The 22,722-nt window shown below is 33.7% G+C and overlaps 1 protein-coding gene across 1 annotated transcript in view; it reads left to right on the forward strand.

Annotated features, from left to right (window-relative positions):
- LOC118742469 (diacylglycerol kinase eta-like) overlaps positions 1 to 22,722 on the forward strand; it is an 88,542-nt gene that overhangs the window by 42,732 nt on the left and 23,088 nt on the right. The window lies entirely within an intron of this gene.

Below are 22,722 nucleotides of genomic sequence, written 5' to 3' on the forward strand. Positions count from 1 at the left end.
ATCTGGCACAAAGAAAATCCAAAGCCAATAAAAGCGGTTAAATTTTTGCCATTTTTTATATTTAAGTATAATATCTCGGAAACTATTTTACTGATCACAAAAATATTGATGCTGATTTAAAGATAATTTAAATACCTTTCACGCGACGTATATAGCATAAACCTCTTTAAAACAAATTTTAAATAAACGCCATTAAAAAAAATATATATATTTTTTTTGTAATTAGGTATTTCTGGCTTAAAAATATAAAAAAAAGATAAAATTATTTACACGAGGTGAAAGACCCTCTAATTACCTTTATTTTGACGTTATCATTTATTTAATAGGTTATGTCGTTCACAACATATTAATATTAAAAAAAAATCAAAAAAAATTTAACTTTAACCATTGATATCTTATTTATTTTTTACTTCCGCCAAATAATTTTGGTAGGCTTGAAATCAGCACAAAGAGTTATATCGAGCCACATTTTTGGATTTTTCATAGTTAGATTGTTGATATTCTACAAGTTTGATATTCGGCAAGTTGGTTTCAGATTTGGATTATCAAAGACACAAACCAAATTCGGTAAAAAATAAAATTATAGTTTAAAAAACTAAAACCTCCCTATTATAATTGCCATTCGTACTGTCATCAGGTATGTAACTTGAGAATTGAAATCGTTGCATCTTTTGGGCGCATCAATATTACATAGTTACATCAGAGAACGTTTATAAAACGTTGTCTGGTTACATCCCGAGCTAATAAAAGGAAGGTAAGAAGGTAAAAATGGTTGCACTCGCCAAATAAAAGTGGTGTTTAAGGAGAGTTTAACGAAAATTGTTTGTATGGTAAACTCCGAGTTGAAGAGCAGAGTTTAACGTTAAACTCCAAAATGGCCCATAAACTCGAGTTAAGGGCTCAACGTGAACAAAGTGTAAACATAGTATTCGTTTCGTGAGTATATTGATGGCTAGATGGTAATTTTTAGAATTTAGAAATAAATAAAATAAATAGAATTTGTACGCTTAGTAGCAAAAACTGCTTGGAATTGATTTTCAGGAAACTAGTTAAAACCTTTGACATGGTTGTGGAAGAAATATTAAATTTTTTACAAACTTTCCGGAAAAATACTACAAATGTACACACGGAGGTTAAATATATATTTTAAGTCGCTAACACCTCAGTGTTATTTTCTTAAATAGCGCAAGATGTTTGTTTAAAAATTAATATGGAAATTTGCAATAAACAAAAAATAAAATATAAAATAAAGATGCAAAGAAGTTAGACAACTTACCTGAAAACTGTGATTAACGTTTTTGATGCTACATTCAGCAGTACACAAATCAGACAAATCAATTTCATCGAAGACTTCACTCTGCAAATAAACCAATAGAAAAAGGCGATTAAGTGAAAAAATCCCAACAAATTTTATTTGAAAATGATTTGTCAACAGAAAAATTAATTTGCCAAAAAGTTTATTGAATACGTCAGGCAAACTGATTAAATAATCAGAATTAGACAAAAAGAGTGTAAATTCCTAAATACAAAATAATATATTGGATTATACTTTTAGACTTATATATTTGCTTAACAAAGTACTTTTGAGAATTGAGACCATCATTTTAGTAGCATGCATACCCATGTTACTATCAATTGTTATATATGTATGTATGTATGTATTTACTTACAAATATCTATCTATATATAGACTCTTTCTGATGTTGCAGCAGCCAATTTAACACTTAAAAAGGGTAAATTGTTTATTTTTAATTAATGCAAAAAATGTTACGGTTCTGTCAACAACAACTTTCACATGACACAACAGCTTGTCACACAAAATCAACAACAGCAATTTCAGTAACAAGAATAGCACAGCAAAAATAAAAGAAAACACAAATCTAACAACGGTCAACAATAAACAGCATTGTTGAAGAGCGGATATTGACAGCAGTCCTGAAAGCATCAGTTGCAGTGGTTATGACAACAATTTTGTGCAGAGTATTGGAGTGAGTGGCCAGCGGATGACTGAAGTGTCTGCGTTGTATCACTGAGTGCTGTGTTGGATTGTTGTACTACTACAATATGTGCTATTTTTGTTTGCACTCGTATTTGCATAAACTTGCTTCGGAATGAGTGGGGAGTAGGTAGAGTATACAGCCAAATTAAGGGCTTGTGCTATTTTGGAATTAACTTCAAAATATCATAAGGAAAACTTGGCAAATTAAAAATTAAACTAAAGTGTTTTAATAAAGATCAAAGTACAAAGAAACTACAAAAACATTAACTTTTGGATAAAACATGTTCATAACAAATTTATAAACCGAAATTTGCAGTCTTTAAAGTTACATATGATACTTGACTATATTTTCCATTTTGTCGCATGCGAGGCACTTCAGAAATAAACGCGCACCGCGGGTGAGTCAAAGAAATTTTTTTTTTCACTCGTTCCTTGTACCCACAATTTTTACTATATATGACTCAATTATTTTTTAAGTCGACTTAAGGGCTTGTTGCTTAGGTCCACATTTGATGGTACTTGAACACATATGTTTGTGACAAACTCCCTTCTCTTGCCCCTTAATCAGGGTATTGGGAGGGGTTTTCTTCTTGTTCGCATACTTTTCAATATCACTGCAAGCGTATAAAGTCATTTTCATAACTACAGACGGGAAAAACTTAATTTTTTTCAATAGCACAATTTTCCAGTATTTTACATTTGGGTGGTTCACAAGGTGTCGTACTTGTCGTATTGTTGTATGTTGTAAAAATTTTAACGGCTAAATAAATGTTTAGAGGACTTGAAATCACCACCAACTATTTTTTAATTGTGTGAAATTTCATAATAAAACTTTTATGTTAGCTTGCGAATTCCTCAAATATAGTTTTAGCCGTTTAAAGTTTATGACATACAACAGTACGACAGTATACAACACCTTGTGAACTCCCTAATTATTGTTCAATAAATTACTAGAGTTTACTATGTGGTCCAGGTGCAGGGATGTTATTTTCAGGAATAGTAGTCGGGGGCTCTGGCTTTAATTCAAGACAAAGGGCTGGGTTCTATAACTCAACTTAACTTAGTTTAGCCAATTTTTTAGACTTAGTCAATAATAAGCTGTGTAAATGGTAGGCTAACTTTTGACTTAAGTCCAAAAAATGGCTAAACTAAGTTAAGTTGAGTTGGAGAAACCAGCCCTAATGGAAGGTTCTGTCACCTTCTTTGCTAGAGCTACTTAAAAATATTGCAAAAAATGCATTTTTTACCATTTAACCACGTTTTTCTAAAAATATGGAGCGGGTAGAAACTTAATACTTACGTATTCGTAATTAGCATAAAAAAGATATATTAAAAAGAGCTTTAACATTTGCCGTACCAAAATCAGTGTTGCTTTGTGTAATCAAAATACACATATGTACATATGTGGGTCGTGCCATGCGATTTAATGTCATGTGATGTCATATAATGTGATGTTGTGTAATGTCAAGTCAATTAGTATATCTACAGATAACAATACCGATAAAAATATCGATAATTATAACGATAAATATATAGAATAAAAAATCGCTGGATTTATCGAAAAATATACTTATATTAAGTTCGATAGAAATATTCATAAGAATATCGATAGTAATATCGATAAAAATCTTTATAGCAATATCAAATATTATATCGGTAAATGTATTGGTTTCGATATCGATAACAGCATCGATAAATATAACGATAATTCCGATATAGTCTCGAGAATCTCGAATAATCCAGAGAATGCCGAAATAGTCTTGAGTACACTGATTTAGTCCCGAGAATGTCGAAATAGTCTTGAAAACCCTGATTTAGTTCCGAGAATCTCGAAATAGTGTTGAAAACCCTGATTTAGTGCCTATAATCCCGGAAATCTCGTAACAGTTCCCAAATTGAGTCTCTATACATATCCTTTTCTTTATAATTACCTTTATCTTATTTTTCTTCCTCTATCTAATCTTTACTTTTATCGGTATCGGTATCGTCATCCTCATCTTTTTCTTCATAGTTATCTTTATTTTTACAAGCTTTTGTTATGTTTCCCCTGTGTGTAATCAAATCTAGCAATAAATTTTTAACCCATTTCACGATGAGATAAAAACTTGAAACTATAAACTAAGCTCAGAACCCGACGACAATGCAATGTTAAAGATGAATTAGTACGCTAGGTGGCGAGGGCGGCGAGGCATTTGAAAACCCCGTATTTAAATATGTATCTACTGATATGCTTCATATTTGGAACGTATTTATATTACCTGCATGAAAAGGAATAACTACACAAAAAAAATTACCCGACAAGTGGCGCAGGAGTCGAGAAATATGGCAAACGAGCATTTATGGTCAGATTTTGTTGATATTTAGAAATTGTCAATTCAAACAGTAATAACTCGATTTTTACAGAAATATTATTAAACTTTTACAAATTTGCAATCGTCATATGTATAATCTCCGAACAAAAATTTATAATATATGTATGAAAGGTTAAGATTTTTTTTAAACTTTTCATCTGCTATATTGTACCCGCCATTTTGAATTTTTGTTAAATCAGTTTAGCTTCATATTCAGCGAACCAAACAGCTTCTAGATAAGAAGTGGTGTAAAAATTCATCAAAGTGTATTTGATTAAATAGTTTCGTCCAGCTATATTTGCGATTCGAAACACTGTGCGCTGGCACTTCAGTACTTCATGAAATATCTATATAACCTTAATTGCTTTACATTTACTGTTTCGTATATTTTTTTTTTTAACTAATCTGCTACTAATTATTACATATCTATGCATTTGTGTATATCAGTATAGTCACCAAATGACCGTTTGTTGTATTTAAATAAATATTTGACTTCATAGAAAGATATCAAAATTCGCATGCACAAGTGAACACAGTAGTACCTATGGGAGAATGTAAATAACCGAAAGGTCAATGGAAAAATAAGCAAACAGCAGAGCTGAACAAATTCAGTGATATAAAAATGATTTGGATATTGCAAATTACTTAGAGCTGAGGATACGCTATACAAATATACATATACATATTTGTCTGCTGTTTGTGTATTGCTGAAAGCCCAAACCCATACTAGTACAGTACGATGTTGAGTACGTTTGGTGACTGCCACTCGAATATTTTGAAGCTCCTGTTGATGTCCGTCATGCGATTGTTGACGTTAATGTTGATGACAGCTTTACGGATATGCTCTTAATTTGTTGTATACTCGTATCATTGCAGGCGTTCTACAAAAATACTACTTGTTGTGGACAGCGTAGCTAGAGTACGCTAAGCTGGCCTTGAGTGACAGACAGCAAACTTTCAATGCTTTATTTTTTAATGACAAGGCACATAAAGAAAATTTTTATTAACGTAAAAGAAAAGAGATTTGAATTGAAAAGAAATGCATACATACATACTTATAAGCAGAATGAAAATCTGAAATAGATAGAAGCGAATTGAATTAAGTGGCAATGACCAAACCCAGTGCCTATTTTAAAACTAATGTAGATTTTTTTTTAAAAATAGCGAAAAAGGGAATTCGCGGTGGAATATCTCTGAATTTAGTTGATGTACATATTTTTGGGGTCACAAATCACAATGCCAGGTTTTTTATGATTTCAGCAGGTCGAGATCGAAATCAAACAAATGGTCAACACCTTAATTTGATGAATAAATTTTTTACCATGAATTTAGATATAATTAGAGATTAGAAAATGACTATGGCCCCTATACCTAAGGGCTCTCCATAGGTATATAGTATAGATTAAATTTCCTCAGATATGCTGCACCTCTGCTTCGATATAATTTCTCCAATTATCTTCAAATATTTTTAAAAGAGTACATAGAAGTAAATGTTGCAGAAAATTGTTTAACCATTAAATTTATGGCATTACATATATGTCGTTTTTGCGATTAAAGCTTTATTTGAAATTTTTTCTTAATTACACACAAAAGGTGAGATAGTATATTCACTTCCAAATAAGAAAATATTTATATCGAGTTAACATAAAAACCCAAAACGAACGACGCACAGTGGATGAGTTCCATATAAAATGCGGCAAAAAGTAGTAGATGTGCATAGATTTTGCTGAAAATTGTAACGTGGAGAACTTTTGCCTACTCCTTAATTAATTTGAGGAATTGTTGAATTTAGCGGACTGCCACGCCGAGTACACTAGGTGGCGGAAATGGTAAATTTTATCCAATTTCAATGAAATTCGATTTTTAGACTTAGATTAACTTAGAAATACATAAATCTGAAATACGAGAAAAAGCGTTTAATTATTACGCCCACCAGCGATCCAAATTGTTTATTCCAAATACTCCAAAATAGCAAAATTTGGTGGTTTTTGCATAAAACCCAGAAATATAAAAAATTGTGTGGATTGGAGATCAGCCACGCCCCTCCCCCCCCCCATACTAGTGGGCTTGAATCGAGTCAAACACTCAGTTGGATATTTCCACACATTTCGAAATTAGCACTTTCTGCCATTCTCAGACCACTGTGCGACGCTGACGAAAAAATGTAGTCGAAAGATATTCATTGACTAGTCCAATTTAATTTTTTATTTTTTTATTCATTCAGACACAAAAATACATTAAATGGAAAGCCTTAAATATATGCCCTTAAGCTGGCCTTTGCTTACCCACTTCATCGGGCGGATATCCCAATTGTTGTGTCCTTTTCACCAAGGGATTTGTGCAACGATCCAATTTCTCCTCGGAAATGGAAATATTTATTTTCTCCACTCTCTTTTGTTCGTTGGCAATAAATGAATTTGGCAATGAAAATGGCAACAAACCGAAAGCAGAAAGAAACAGAATCAAGTATTCATGGTACTGCGCGACATGGCAGCAAAAATTCAAGCAATTTTCGTTATTTTATTTCGTTTGATTTCTTTTTTGCTGACACTGAAAAAAAAACAAAATAATAAATAAATTGTTGACCACTGAGTACAAGCGGCAGAGAGCATGCGAATCGCTAGCGAAAATGAAATTGAATTGGATAGACTTCTAGAGGCTTCGTAGAAAGCGCTGATGCTGGATAAAGTGAGGGGAGAAGAAGATGTCTTAAATATGCACGAACGAAATACAGGCAACAAGAGGAAGAAAAAAACACTTAATATGTAATAAATTAAGCCAACACATACAAATAAAGGTGAATATGGAGACAAATGGCATCGAGTAAATGATAATAGAAAGTATAATTACGACCTTGACTCTGAAAATCCGCTCACATTTCGATTAAACCCAACTGTCGTCAGGTGCGAGTAGTTTAAAGCAATGAGACAGGGCGTATGAGTGATTTTTTCGACAATTCGACAAAATTTTGTTTTGTAATTTGATAAATTGTGATATTTTATTGAGACCTATTCACATAATTGAAATCCAAATTTTGAATTTTTGTGATTAAAAAAAAATTTAAAATTTTTCAAACCGACTCACGACTCACATTTAATACAAATAAATTTGTAGCTCCTATGAAACGGGGCCGAGTATTCTTAAATTGCACTACAATAACCTGTTTTAACAGGGGCCCCTTTGAAACTATACCTACCTCTACTGGTTCCGGATTTATAGGCTAAAGTATAGTCCCACTATGAACAAATGGATAAGATGCACAATCCGTTAAATTATAGATAAAATATGAAATATAAAATTTTGTAATCAAAACATTTTTTGGGCTGCCACCTAATTAAAATTTCAAAAATTATATTCCTACATCCATACTAAAAAATTCTCCGAGAGAAAATCGATGTTTTGTTAATATTCATGCGATCGGGATGGAAAACTCGCTTCGACGATCGGCAGTCTACATTTGTAGTAAGCGTTAATTTTAAGGGAGAATTATTTAAACAAACGAACAAAACACGGTTACGCTAACTGTTTTACTTGTGTGCACATTTTGACATAATTATTTAAAAAAAATTTTGTTAAACACAAAATGAAAGTGAAACAAATTTTACTTTTATTCATCGAGCATCATTTACCGTAAGTATCAGAGAGAATATGTGCGTCAAAAACTCCCATAACACCTATCTAACTCACATACGCCAACGCCTAATTACAAAAAACGTGATTAGACACTCAGAAATCAAAAAATATCTGTTGTGTGGCAAAACCAAAAAAAATTTCAAAAAATCACAAAACTAGGGGCCAAATCATGATCCAATATTAAAGGTTTTGCTCATTGTTGACATTAGAGTTTTGACACTCCCTTAGCTCCCTTACAAAAGCTTTGCACACACACACGAACCCACACACAGTGCCTTGCTAAGTGCTCATTTACACACGGCGATTTTTGTTGCCGCAACTCGACGTTTGTTGGAGAGAGCGGGACGAGGAAAGGAGAGGGGCACCGAGTTGCTCTTGCTCGGGCAACACGCTTTGTGCTCTCGTTCGCCTGTGTAAATTGAACCGCTGTTCACAGCTGACAACAACAATTGCATACACACAAATCTCCGTGTGTAAATGAAGCGGGCAACACCAAAAGGGAATGTGAAAAATCGCGGCGACAAAAGTTTTCGTGTATAAACGCAGTCTAAGGGAGTCGATTTTGTAAAGAGGGAGCGAGAAAACTGTTTTCTGAGAAAACCTTTTTTTATTGAATCATGGGGCCAAATATAGTAATGACTTTGGATCTTCAAGGATATTAAAAATTCAAAAAATTATCAAAAAATTCAGCGCGATGAAGAATGGAAGTGTGGATACAAATAAAGAGACAATTTTATAGCATTCAAAAACATTGAATCTTTCAGTGCACAAGGACGAATAGGTATTGAAAATATCCATTTAAATTATTTTTTTATTCTAATCTAATAAAGTCAAAAGGACAGTTTCAATCCACTTCTAGTCCTTATGCACCCAAACATTTAATTTTCTTTCCATTTAACAGAGATTTGTATATTATTTGACACACATATTATTATTTTACATTGCACTGAATTCTTAAAATAATTTTTCAATTTACCATATCTTAGAAATTTCAAAGTCAACGGGTTTTGAAGACTTCGGAAGTAATTTTTTTGTACGCCTAATAGCCGAAACAACTAAGAATTGATTTTCAGGTTACTATTGAAAACCTCGGACACGGTTATGGTAGAATTATTTTATTTATTACAAAATTTCAGCAAAAATGCTTTAAATGTAGACTATCGAGCACATGAAGGTTAAACATAAAAGAATCTCCAAGTATTAGTGTTCTCCCAGCGGTTGAAATTCAACCTTTTAAATTAAGGGTAGTTGAGGTGGGCTGAGCTGAGCCGAGTTGAGTTTAGTTGAATTGATTGAAGTGAATTGAGGTGAAATGTGTTGAACATAACAGAATATAAAATAACATAACATAACACAGCACAACACAATACAACACATTGTGTCGCAACTCGGTTTTCTTTTAAAAAAAAAAGTTACGAATAACTCAGTGAGAGAGTCAACCAAGCTGCTTTGCCTGCATTTATGTAAAAAAAATTATTTATTGGTCAAAAAGTAGTTGATAGGCACTGGAGCCAATGTTAACCAACAGTTGCCACCTCTGCTTGGTTGTAATTCATGCAGAGTCCGCAAGAAACTCCGGATGCATTGTCCGGAGGATTTATCACCTTTTGTATACCTTTAAACCGCTCAGAAATTACTTATTCCAATGGTTTTTTATGTAGCTCCATTGTAACCATTTCTCACAGTCTATTAAATATGCAAATAAAGAGTCAACAAGCGAATAAGTAAACCAAAAATAAATAAAAAATCAACAGCCACCAACATACACATCTCAATTGTGCAGACATTTCACAGCCGAGAGCAAAACTCGATGAACAGTGTTTCCATAACAGAACATAACACAAAACCAGTGTATAGGATCAAAGTGACTTCAAAGTTTTAAGAAAATTGTAAACAAAGGCTTCCACACACAATTGGGGGATTCACTTCATCTTACAAAATTATTGGTCTGAAGTAATAATCTTAAAAAATATACGATCTCTGGGCAACACTTTAAAATTACATATCTTTTGTCCTTAACACGCACCGAAAACACAAAAGTCATAGTTATACATTCACTTTACTATGCAAGACAAAAGCAAAATATGTAAACTCTTGTAAAATTTTACGATCTTAAGGCTTCATAAAATGTGAAATATCTTGTGAATCCCCTAAATAAGTTTAGCTGCAGGATATATTTATTTATAGTATGTGCGTATGATAAGTACATTTGTTTTTCCTATGCAAACTTCAAATGAAGATAAATAAAAAATCCTTTGCATTATAACTTGCCAGAAACAAAAACAAAATACATTTTCTTATTCATATATAAAAAATCACGACATCAACATAAACAAATTCAACCACACAAACACAACAAACGCAAGAAAATAAAACCAAATTTTGATTTGTTTTCCCATCAGCTCAAAGAATTTATGTCACAAATTTTCCAACAAGTTGCCGCGGACTTTTTTTATTGTTCAATTTCGCATATAAAATGTTGCTTGCGCAAATTTGATTTCTTTCTCTTTCATACTAAACTTTGGCGAAGAAAATCTACAAGCAATTTCGCTAACAATTTAATACGAATTTATTTATGTTGTATTTCTAAGGAATTGCTGTTGAACTTTCTTCTTTTCTTTGACTTCAGAAATAACGAAAACAAAATCTTTCTGCGATAAAAGGCAATAATTTAATTTTCAAGGCGAGAGTGTTTTTTATAGATTAAAATTACTTTTCTGTGGCAAAGGAATTACTTTTGTAATGATTTTAATAATAAGTGGGAGCTCCAGTTTCAGTTGAAATTTGAGGCTTTGAGAGGTTCTCTAACTTAGCACGTCGTTAAGTTTTTAAGGTACGAATTTACTTAGCGGAAAATCTAGGTATTTGCATATATTTCAATGGAAGGCTGAATTTTTAAATATCCTATAATTGACAAACTCTCGAGAGTTATCTTACATCACTAAAAAAAAGTTAAATAATCTAATCGAAAATAGTATTATTCCTTAATAAAAATATATATAAACAATCAATTAATTATTTTACGCACGAGATGGAACAGGAGATACCATCGTATATTCAAAACGATTATAATAAGCTTGAGAAGATATTGGATTGTTTTTCATACATTCAGATGGCTTACATCTTGAAATTTTAAGGGTGGTGCGAAGCGCGCCGGGTAAGCTAGTACAACATAATTTTACATTTAGAAATGTTTTTGGTTTATCTCCTTACACCGAACAACAGCACTTCTGATGATTTGGTTATGATACTAGCCTAATTTTTAATATCGATTTCAAATATGTGATTGAAATTTTTATATTAACTCTAGTTAAGAAAATATCAAACATTGTGTTTCGTGTTTTCTCTACACAAAGTATTTGCGAAATATTTTTGGCCAAAAAACTGCATACTTCAAATTCTGAAATACCTGAATAAAAAGTTTAAAGTTTGCATGACAATTTATTGAAGTTTTCCTAAGTTTCGCACAAAGTTTAGAAATCATATTTTTATGTTTTTTGTTGTAGTATGAGCCATATTATTATTATTATTATTATGAGCCATATTTTAAAATTACTTCTTAAAATCCAAAAATTCTGCCATATAAGTATTGTAAAAAGTTCTCTGTGCCAATACTTCTGACAGTGTAGTTAATCTTATTTTATGAGGATCTTAAGTTAAAAGAAAGCTTTCTTTTATAAGATTTTCCTGCAAAAGTTTCAGCCAGAAAGGTGTTCTGAATGCTCCAATATTGTCAACCGATATAAGTGCGGTTCAGCGGCCTTGACTAGAACTCGTAAACAAAAGCTGCTAGAAGGCAAATGCGGGTATATTTAGTAACAGCACCGTCAAATTAGTAAATATTATCTGTCGTAAGTCATTCATCCGGCAAAAAGTGCAATTTTGTTGGCCAGTGTTATTTATCGAAAAATAATTTTATTGGCACAAAGTCTATCAAGGAGTAGTAAGAAATGAAATAAACTAAATAAATAATTTTTACCGACTATATCGGCAAAACACCCTTATAGGCATCGTATAGGCATCATACCAGAAAGATAGATGAATACATCATAGCAATTAAAACTGACTTGTGGACCAAACAAAGCATTTGTGTGACCTTTAGGCCATTCTGGCTAAAGTCACTATAAGGAATGGTGCTAAACAACAATTCTCCAACATGGGCAAATACCAACAAGTTCTCTTTGCAGAGGCAGTCGTAGAGACTCAAAAGCCCGGTGTCACGCTTCTTCATCAGTTTTGCAGTGACAGTGGAGATGGAACTCCTGGACTTCTTAAATTTCGTTAGGTATAGCAAATGGCCAAGCAGGTTAATGTCAGCATCATCTGGTGGATTCGAACATACTAACAAACTTTAACAGTTATATTAATTGAATACGTATATACAAAAAGAAACAAGGTACATCGCGGCTTGGATAACTTTTATATCCTTCCAGTTATGTATAATCAAACAGTATGTAGATATATACAAACAAATAAGAGGCACACAGACATGCAAATAAATAAAATTTAGTTCTCTTTGAATACGTCAGTTGAACGTGTCTCCCTTCATAGACCGAGAATTTCAGGAGTACTTAATATTTTAATTACAAGCACTTATGTTTGAAATTTGGAAGTTCAACCCATCGCTGTACTATTAAATATCTATATATGTATGTATAATTTAAATTTCCACCATCAACCTGTGCTAAGTAAAGTTTCTAAAATTATCCTTTAATTCTACATAGATTAACTTACAACTCGCTAAATGGCAAAAGTTTTGCAGACAAGAAATTTCACTTAAAATGACTTACAATACCTTAAACTGTAATAACAGCAGATAGTAAGTATGTGTATGTACATACATCTGCAACAAACTAATGAGCGACCTAAGCTTAGTGGGAAAAGTTTGCTAAAACGTTTGTCGTTCGCTGACACATACACTTCTACCCGCAGTCACGTACATATCTACGCGTAAGTATGAATGTACCACCGTGCATTCATTAAAGACGACATGGCGTATACGTGACCTTCGTAATGATAAAATTCAACTTGTTCGCTTGGAAATCGCTAAACGAAATGTACTTAACTATTCAATGGCAACTATGTAACAGTAAAATAGTGATTTATGATAAGTTTTAATAAGTGGAATTTACAATATACATACTTCACAAAAAAACTAAAATCACTGTTTTTTGTAGTATAAAAAACTCAATTCTCATATCGGTTGAATTTAATTTAACCTTTTATTAATAAAATATATAATATAATAATATAAAATTCTATTACAAATGTTTCGGCTATGGTACTCTGCTGAAAGAACTTGTCAATTTACTTTCCTGAGCATGAACTAGTTTTTAGAAATTCTGGAAAACGAACTGGAAACTCTTTCGCTTTATCATCGAAGATGGTAGAAACAGACTTTGGAGTAGCTTCCCACAGAATTTTTTTTACAAAAAAAAACATTAAAGACAAACGTGATGTACATTGGCAGAGATGGCAGGCCAGATAACTTTTTAATAAGGCAAATACTATGGGTGGTTGGAATCCGTATGAGCTTGCACTAACTTTCTATAACAAATAATTGTGGAAATCCAAAGAAGCCACTTTCGAACTCACACTGGATACTTCACGGGACACTGTTCCCTGCGTTAACACCTCAGTAATATTAATTTTTGAGGAACGAGCGTCTACGTTTTTGTGAGCTGAACGAAGAAAAGCCTCGTAATGCACATCCTTCGTGAATTCGCTGCTCTCGCTAGAAGCAAACTTGCCCACCTAGGTGGAATAATACTTAGTCCATTCGATATATGGAACTAAAAGCCCGCGGAAGTGCTAGCTTACATTCAAGACGCTCACGTCACGCACAATAGACTAACATAGATGTCGTTTATTTCTCATAATAAAATGCGTCTCTATCAAAATGAAAAAAAGCGATTCGGTAATAAATTATTAGGGGAAAAGTGCCCATGGACGAATGATCAGGAGTGCTTAGATTTTTTCCGAAGCCTCTGAGAGACGAATGAAATTAGTGGATTAGCACGGTATACTCGACATAACAGGGTGGGACCGTCCACCGATCTGTGCATACTTGTGGGAACAAAATAAAAAATTAAAAAAAAAAACAACAATAAAACACTTAAAAGCATAAAACAGCAGAGTTGACTCGGATCAGATTCTAAGCGCAGAAGAAGCTGAGATACAGGCTTCCAGTCAGGATTTGTCTAAGCCAGCGACACTGACGCTAAGCGCGAAGCAGAGACCTCGTCAAAAAGAACTCTGAAGCTGCACATAAAGTTCGTATTAAAGGTGTGTCTCAATGACATTGCAAACGGCGTGGATGCGTACAAGAGTAAATAAAATGAAGTTAGTATATATATATATATATATATATATTCGTTTATGTAGGTTCATCTACTTGTGCATACATATGTATGTATGTATGTATGTGTAACCCATAACGCGTCTGTTGAAAGGTGCTCGTAGTAACCCAAAGTTTTGCAATTACATATTGCAGGCAAATATTGTTTATCTACACTTTGACATCTGATGCGCTAAAAGAAAGTTATTTACAAGCTCATCTATGTACATAACTCACTTTCCTCTACCGATTCACTGCTCTGCCGCATGACAAGCGACGCATTACGAGCTGAAAAGTTTTGTAATATGAGTGCAAACAATTTTTTTGTTTTGTTTTCTTTTTAACCATAAGCTTATAAAGAAAAACTTTCAAAGTGTTGTCGTAATTGGGCTTGTATGCTTGTAGGTGATTTGCAAGGCAGGAATTGCCGCCAGCAATTAGAACAACTTGTTAATACAAACTTACTTATATACATACGTATGCACGAAAAGAGAGTATTCCGAGATCACTCCCAATCGGGTACGATTGGGCATTAATTAGTCCCAACTAGTCTCATACGGGTACTAATGGAGGTCAATTAGTCTCGACCCATCACTTAGGGGTATAATTGGAGATCAATTAGTCCCCAACTCATCTCTAACGGGTACTATTAACGATTTAATGATATGTACGCACTTAGTCAATGAAATTTCATGTGCGGCGTTGGCACACAGAGAGAGTATTCGCCTAACAAAACTGAGCACCCCGGTTCGAATCTCACCTCGCGCAAATTTTTATTTTTATTTTTTAAAAGTGACTAGTCGCTTTTTATACCCGTTCGGGTATAAAGGTGAACAATTAGTCTCTTCATAGGACATGCTCGAACAAAAGCGATCAGTTCATTCCATATAAACAGATCAAAAGTGGTATTAGTCGCATGCTCCTTTGCGATTGCTCCCGGAGTCATCCCGGATTAGTCCCATTTTTTGCAGGGTTCATATACAAAATACGCTCATACTTACACACGTATGTATGTGTATGTATACAAGTGCTCGTTTTTGTTTGTTAAAGTATATCTATAAGTAGCAAAAACAGCGGTGCCATTTAATGCTTACCTAATTGCTTGTAATAATAATTAGCAGCATTTAACATAAATCCTTGCACTTTTTTAGTACAAATTTGCTATGCTTTTAAAAAAGTTAAATATGATTTTGGAATGCTTAAACGGCCTCAAGCTCAATAAAATTGTTGAACTAAATCTTTGTCTTAATCTGAATCTCAATCTGCATGATAATCTTAATCTTGATCTTAATCATAAACTTAGTCTTATTCTTAATCTTAATCTAAATCTTAGTCTTCGTCTTCATCTTAATCTTAACCCTTATCTTAACCTTAACTTCAACTTTACCTTCAATCTACATCTTAATTTTAATCTTAATCTTAATCTTTATCTTAATCTTAATCTTAATCTTGTTCCTAACTTTGACCTTAACATTAATCTTAATCTAGATCTTAATCTTAATCGTAATCTTAATCTTAATCCTTGTCTTAGTCTTTATCTTAACCTTAATACTAATCTTAATACCAATCCTAATCTAATCGCAATCTTTATCTTAATCCTAATCTTAATCTTATTCCTAATCATAATCTTAATGCTATTCTAAATCCTGATCGTAGTCTTAAATTTCATAATATTCTCAATTTTAATATTAATTTTAAACTTAATCTTAATCTTAATCTTTAACTTAAACCTAACCTTTAACTGTTAATCTTAATCTTAATCTAGATCCATATTTTAATTTTAATTAATTTTAAAAAAGCAAACACTTTTTAGCACTTTTTGAAATCTCTTTTCATCCCGCAGGGTGTAGAACCCTCTACTAGTCAACAGAAAAAGTCAATGCCACATCAAATTATCCTCATCAAATGCATCTACCAAAAAACGTTCTAAAAGGCCAAAGTAAAAGCAGTATCAGCCAGTGGAGAAAATTATTCTTAGGGCCGGAAAGAGTGCTGAAAATGTTGCATCATACCGACCAATTAGCCTTTTACCCATTGCCGCCGAAATAATGGAGGTAAGTTTCTTAAAAAAACTGCTTCCAATACATGAAGAAACACATCCCCACCCTCAGCATCACTGAACAAGTAGATAAAAAGAAAGATAGAGCAAAACATACTGAGCAAAATATCTGCCTTCCTGATCGTTCGATCCCGTTGTTACGAAGGGTTACTCAATAAAATAAAAACCAGGTTTCTTATAAAGTGTTATGTATTTTTGCTCATCTCCTGAAATATTTTTATATTTTGTATAATGAATTTCTCCACATACCAGACCTCATAATTTGTATCCTTAGCTTTCGCATTTTGCTCTATATCACATACATGTACTCACTTACCACATGTTGCCTGTCAAACCATATTGCGTACATACGTGTCTACATAAACATTTTGTCATGTGTCACATTCACTCAAGCTCAAGTATTTAATTAGTTGGTTAGAAAATTATTGCTTCATATACATATCACAATTGGTAGCAAATCCGAAGTATAATAAAATGTATGTACACACTTGAATTTGGAAAGGGAGAGCAATCAGAATACAGGTATTACAGGCATACATACATACTTATGCATTTATGTATGTACATATGTACATTAGAATGCCCCATGCTCCGCAAAAAGAAAACTCAGAATTTCAGCTTAGTTCAGCGCCTTTCTTTAATTCGCGTAGGAGATAACACCTGCAATTATCGTTTAATATGATATGTTATACGAACTTCGCGTAAAATTGTTTTCATAAATTTTTACAGCATATATTACAATTTCTTAATGTATGTAAGTTTTATGAAAATTTGAGGTGGCGCTGCATGTAGATCCAACAAAAGACACCATATAGCCATTAACAATACAAACATGACAGTCTAAGGACGATACAGGTAGATGGTACACACACTATGCAACAAAAAGGGGTGACAGGCGCTCACTAAAATACAAAGTTGGTATATTTATCATGCAGATCTGGATGCATTAATCGGAACTTCTCCAACACCATTTTTGGAAGCTCTTCTAGATCTCACCCCATACAATATTCAGCCTAAAGCGAATAGGGCTATCAAAAATATTCATGGCACTGCTGTGATCAAAATAATCTACTGACTCTCTTCGTGCCAGTGTGGTCTGACGAACATTCAGTTCTGAGCAGTACACTCCCTCTCCTAAGTACTCCATAATTCATTTTTGGGCCATCATTGAAGAAGTATTGACAACATGCCCTTTGGTTATTGAGCTGTGGCCAGTGTTTCTTTGCTTTAACTCCCCTGTTGCAATCAGTCTCTCCGCGGACCTAGCCTTTCCTTTCCTTTCGATTGATAGGTAGTGTGTAGAGAATTTTTTCTAGTGCAGCTATTGAGTCGTCTTCAGTGTCCCTGTTGTGCACAATAGAGATAGACGTTGAATACTCTCCTTTGGATTGAGATAAGTGCTCCTTTCTGTTGAGATCCACTACACCAGCGCGTCGTAGAGTAGTATTGGCCTCACTATTGCTGTGTAGCACGAATGAATTAGGGCAGGGGATAGGCGGCCCCTGCATGCGTCGAGGGCATAACTTGCTTTTTTCACTCTGTCATCCATATTTCTCCTCCACGGAAGTTTACAATACAGCGTTACCCTAAGGTTCTTAGTGCTGTCTTTTGGTTTTAGTTCAGTGCCGTTCACTTTAGGGAGTTTTCACGGAGGAGTCTTGTGTTTTTTTGTAAAAAGTAGCATATCCGAGAGCTACTTGCATTATATTACTTATAGTATCTAGGCATTTTCGGTAAAAATTTGTCAAATTTATTTAGTAAGTCGTTTGCTACAAATAACCATAGGAGCGGTGATAGCACCCCTTCCTGTGGAGTGCCCTTTACCGCCTGCTTAGTTAGCTTGGCTTCACCCCATGATGCTGTTATTTGTCTACAGCCTTAAAGATTTTTTTTATAGATAGAAGAATAGCAGGTTGTTTGTTTGTAAGCCATCCGTAATAGCTCCCCTTTAGAGTACAGTTCTGTTCCAGCGCTACTAGAGCATTCTATGCAGCCTTTGCCGGTCTTCCATTTGTGCATGCGTGTTACGCTCTGGATAGGCCGCCTGCCATTATGTTGCCTCTTATGTGTTATCTAGGATTTCTCGAGCGTTTTTAGGAGTAGTGAAGTCTTTCGAGTATAGAGGTTGGCCTTATCTACCTTGGGTATGAACACAACTCTGAGATCTCTGCAGTATACAGGCACATAGTCCAGCTGCAGACATCCCTTTTATATCGCATCTAGTCATGGTATCACTACGTGAGGGACCTTCTGAATCATAGCTGGAAAAATTCCATCAGTTCTAGGCGACTTGATTGGATGTTTATTACCCATCATATATTGCTTGTTGTAATAATGTTGGATGGAATGTCGTTCACGTTTTCTTATTTAGATTCCATATCTGCCACGTCTACACATACTGGAAAGTGCATATCGACTAGGACTTCCAGTGATTGTTCGCAGCTTTCAGTCTAATCATTTCAGCGTATTAGCATTGGCGTTGAAGGTTGCTTGTAAGGCAGTTTCCTTAACCTAGACACTTCTTTTGTTTTCTCCATGATGCCGCTGAAATCCTTCCACGATTGCTTCTTGGACCTAGGGATTTTGATAGTGGCACTCACCCTGTATATTTAGTATAAAAGGTGCATTTTTTTTGGCAAAATAATTTATTTGAGGCACCTTGAAATTTTTACAGCATATTATTCGTAGTTTAAAATTAATATTTTCAAAGGAAAGGTCATTTCAGTGGCATATTCTTTCTGCCAGGTGTGTGCAAAGTCGTATTAAAAAAGAAAAATGAAAAAAATATATTTGAGGCACTTCCAAATTTTAGCAGCATATATACATACTTATAGTTAGACATTAACATTTTCAAAAAGAAAGGTAATTTCAGTGGCATATTTCACCAGCCAGGCGATTGAGAATGTTAAGCATGAGTGTCAGTGAACACCACGATATATCTATGCATTCGAGTGTGAGAAAGAGTGTATATCGGCAGTTGTTTGCGTTAAAAAACATTGCGACGAGATTAGCTCTGGTAAGGCTAACAGTTCTAGTGCTGTTGTTACGGTAAATCAAATGTTAAGCAAAAATAAACGGACAGGTACATAATTGTACATTTAATTTTTTTTTTAATACTGGAAGCGTTCCACTAAAAATCTGATTAATATTTTTGAAAAAAAAAAATAAGTTTTATGATGGTGTGGACTATTCTGTAGAGTTTACGTAAATTTCAAAATCGAAAGAGCTTTAAAACTATATTTGAAATTTTATTTAAAAATATATTATTTTTCGAATTTCTAGTGCCAAGCAAGTGATGGTAATTTGCTGTATAGGAAATACGTGAACATGAAGTTAAATCACAGCACACAACATGGAAATCTAAAAAGCATTTGATCATATAAAAATGCTAAAATTAAGCTATCTTGATTTTAAATATTTTTCCCAAGTGGTCAAATATATCGGAAAATTATTAAGATTTACGTGAGCTTGAAAATAACAACAAACAATTTTATTAGCTCAAACTCTTCTATCATCTGAGGTGATTTAAAAAAAAAATATGTTTAATACCCTAATTTTATAAAAAAAAATCCGATAAAAATACGATAAGTTATACTAGATTTCCGAAGTAAAAAGAGCACCGCTTTTTTTTATTTATATGAAGAGTGATGAACCTTAATGTACCTACATATACACGTTCCATAAATACATTCTGTGGGTGTTCATCTAGGTAGTCACGTGAAATTAAATTTGCATGCGGTTGGGATTTAAAACTGATGCTGACGCCTTCCCATCCATTTGTGAGTGCCGAGCGTGTAAGCGGATTAATCAATGTGGCTTCCACATTTAATATCATTTCTGCTCAAGTGGCAAACTTTCAAATGTCTATTACCCATTTTAATACTCTATATTTAGTTTGTGTGCAGAAAATTTACTTTCATATAGTTATAGCGTTGCCGTTTTCAATTCGTGTAATTACCCAGACATTACCTGCAAATCCTCACAAAAATTTTTAAATTCCTCAAAAAAAATTTTACATTAAGAACCGCCGCGGCGAATTTCTCAGCTGTTCATGCTAGACCATCTTGACTTGACTTTTTACTAATACCATACATGTATTGCTGCCAATTTTAATTAAATAGAAAAGCATTTAATACAGAAGATACCACAAGAACTAAAATAAAATAAGGAAACTTTATGAAAATTAATTGGAAAATGTTTATGAAACTAAAATTTTTCATAGACAGTTACCTAAAGAGCAAATTCCCCAAATTCTTCACAACATATCGTTCTCCAAACATTACCCACAAAAATTATAATTTCCTCCAATTTGGGGATTTACCCACAAAACGGCAACACTGTAAAGTTAGCCCAAAATGTTGTGGTGGTTTTGATGTCTGCCATCTGCATACAGAGAAACATTAACAGACATACATACATGGTATGGGCGAAATTAATTTACATTCTAAAAGCAGGTACAAGATTATAGCATTATTTCAATACCTCGGTTTCTGATATGTTTTCTCCCAATTGCTGTCATACCAGATGACTAGGAGTGAAGTGGGATATGACAGCCAAAAACAAGTAAAATTAATATTAATTAGTATTAGTTTAGACGAAATTGAAGTTTTTACATAAATACATATGTACATATTTACATTTGGATACCCGGAAAAATGCTTTGATAATGGCAGAAATAAATTAAATTTGTTCATATAAATATTTAGATAGAAGGCGTCGTTGGTCAAACCGATGGTACCTACTTTGAACTGGCCAGATAATTGAAAAGCAGAGCTCTCCCTTACAAGGCTCTTCCCTTTATAAAAACCTGAAATGTTGACCATTTCGAACAATGATGGCTAGGGATTGGAAGTTTAAGAGAGAGCTACTCTACGTAGCTGCTGACATGGACGTACCTGTCTTATATATGAATGGTGACACCCCGGTGAAAGGATCCTTCGACTCGGCATCCATGGGCGGATATCCAAGGGCGTCCCTAAATGCGATGGAAGCACTAAGTATACACTGGTTCTATGCACTCTGCATGAAGAACTGGTGCAACTTTTCAAAGGAGAGAGAGAATTGCCGCATTTTCATGGTATTATCAAGTTTATTTTGAACATCAACCGGTTGTGGCGTTGTGCTAAATTCAGTGTCATTTCAGAAGGGGTGACGGAAGTTTGGTCAGAATATGCGAGTATTTAACTTTTTCATACCCGGGAGCACATGTTATATATGTAGGACCGGCTTAACAAATGCCGAATTTGGTCTGTATATGCGGTGAAACACACCCCACAGGAATGAAGTCATTCACTGCAACTAAGATTTTTGGTCTTTGAACTAATTACTTGTAAACCTAGACCCCGAAGGATCAATTATCTTCAAATTTAGAAAATTTGTTCGAGGCCTTCTATCTTCTCGATTTCCAGTTTTTGCTTCTAGTTATTTTAATATCGTTAAAATAACATAACATTATGAAAATAACAAAATTTGTATGGAATTTACGACTTTTTCAATGGCAACAGTCAACTGAAAACAATTGTGAACGGCAACAGCAATAAATAGTTGAGTTGTATACAAGTTGAGTTGTCTCAGACCAGAACCATGCCAGGGGCCTAAAATTGCACTTGCTACATATAGGTATTTAAAAATTTAATTTTTTTTGAATGCAGAAAACCTAGATAAATGCTTTAAATCCATTTTCCTCATATTTTAGGTTATTTACTTTACTTTTAACCAATGCACATAGGGGTATTTGAACGATTTAGGCGGCCAAAAACCAATTTGATAAAATTTTAGAGAAAACTTAGAAAATTAGTCACATTCGATAGGGAACATTCCAAATAACATTTCCCAGCCCCCCTCACTTTTCTAACTTGCACAGCGAACGCTCCCCGTTGACCGGAAACAGAATATTCTAACGCTGCTTATAAATAAATTTTCGCTCTCTATCGTGACGGTTTTAAGTTAATATTTTGACTACTGCAGTATATTCTTAAAAAGTAGTGATGGCTCCGCATACAGACCGTAATAATGCATTTAAGAGTAAATATTTTTCAATAATTTTATTAAGCAAAAGTTCAATGTAAATGTAACGAAAATAGCGGTTTTCAACGAGTATTTTTTTGTTAATTTTTGTGAATATTAAGGAATTTGTTGTATCCCCGGGAGAGAGAGCGTTATTATCCTTTGTTCAATTGACAACTTAGAAATTTGGCTAATATAGTGTGAAAAGACTGCCCGCAGAAAATGGCAGATAAGTGGTATTTCCTAACTTAGAAAATGTATTAAGGAAAAATCTAAAAACACGACAAGTATATAACGGGTGATTTTTTTGAGGTTAGGATTTTCATGCATTAGTATT

The sequence above is a fragment of the Rhagoletis pomonella genome, unplaced genomic scaffold (assembly GCF_013731165.1).
Source record: "Rhagoletis pomonella isolate Grant_MI unplaced genomic scaffold, Rhpom_1.0 Rhpom_scaffold_00001, whole genome shotgun sequence".
Classification (NCBI taxonomy): domain Eukaryota; kingdom Metazoa; phylum Arthropoda; class Insecta; order Diptera; family Tephritidae; genus Rhagoletis; species Rhagoletis pomonella.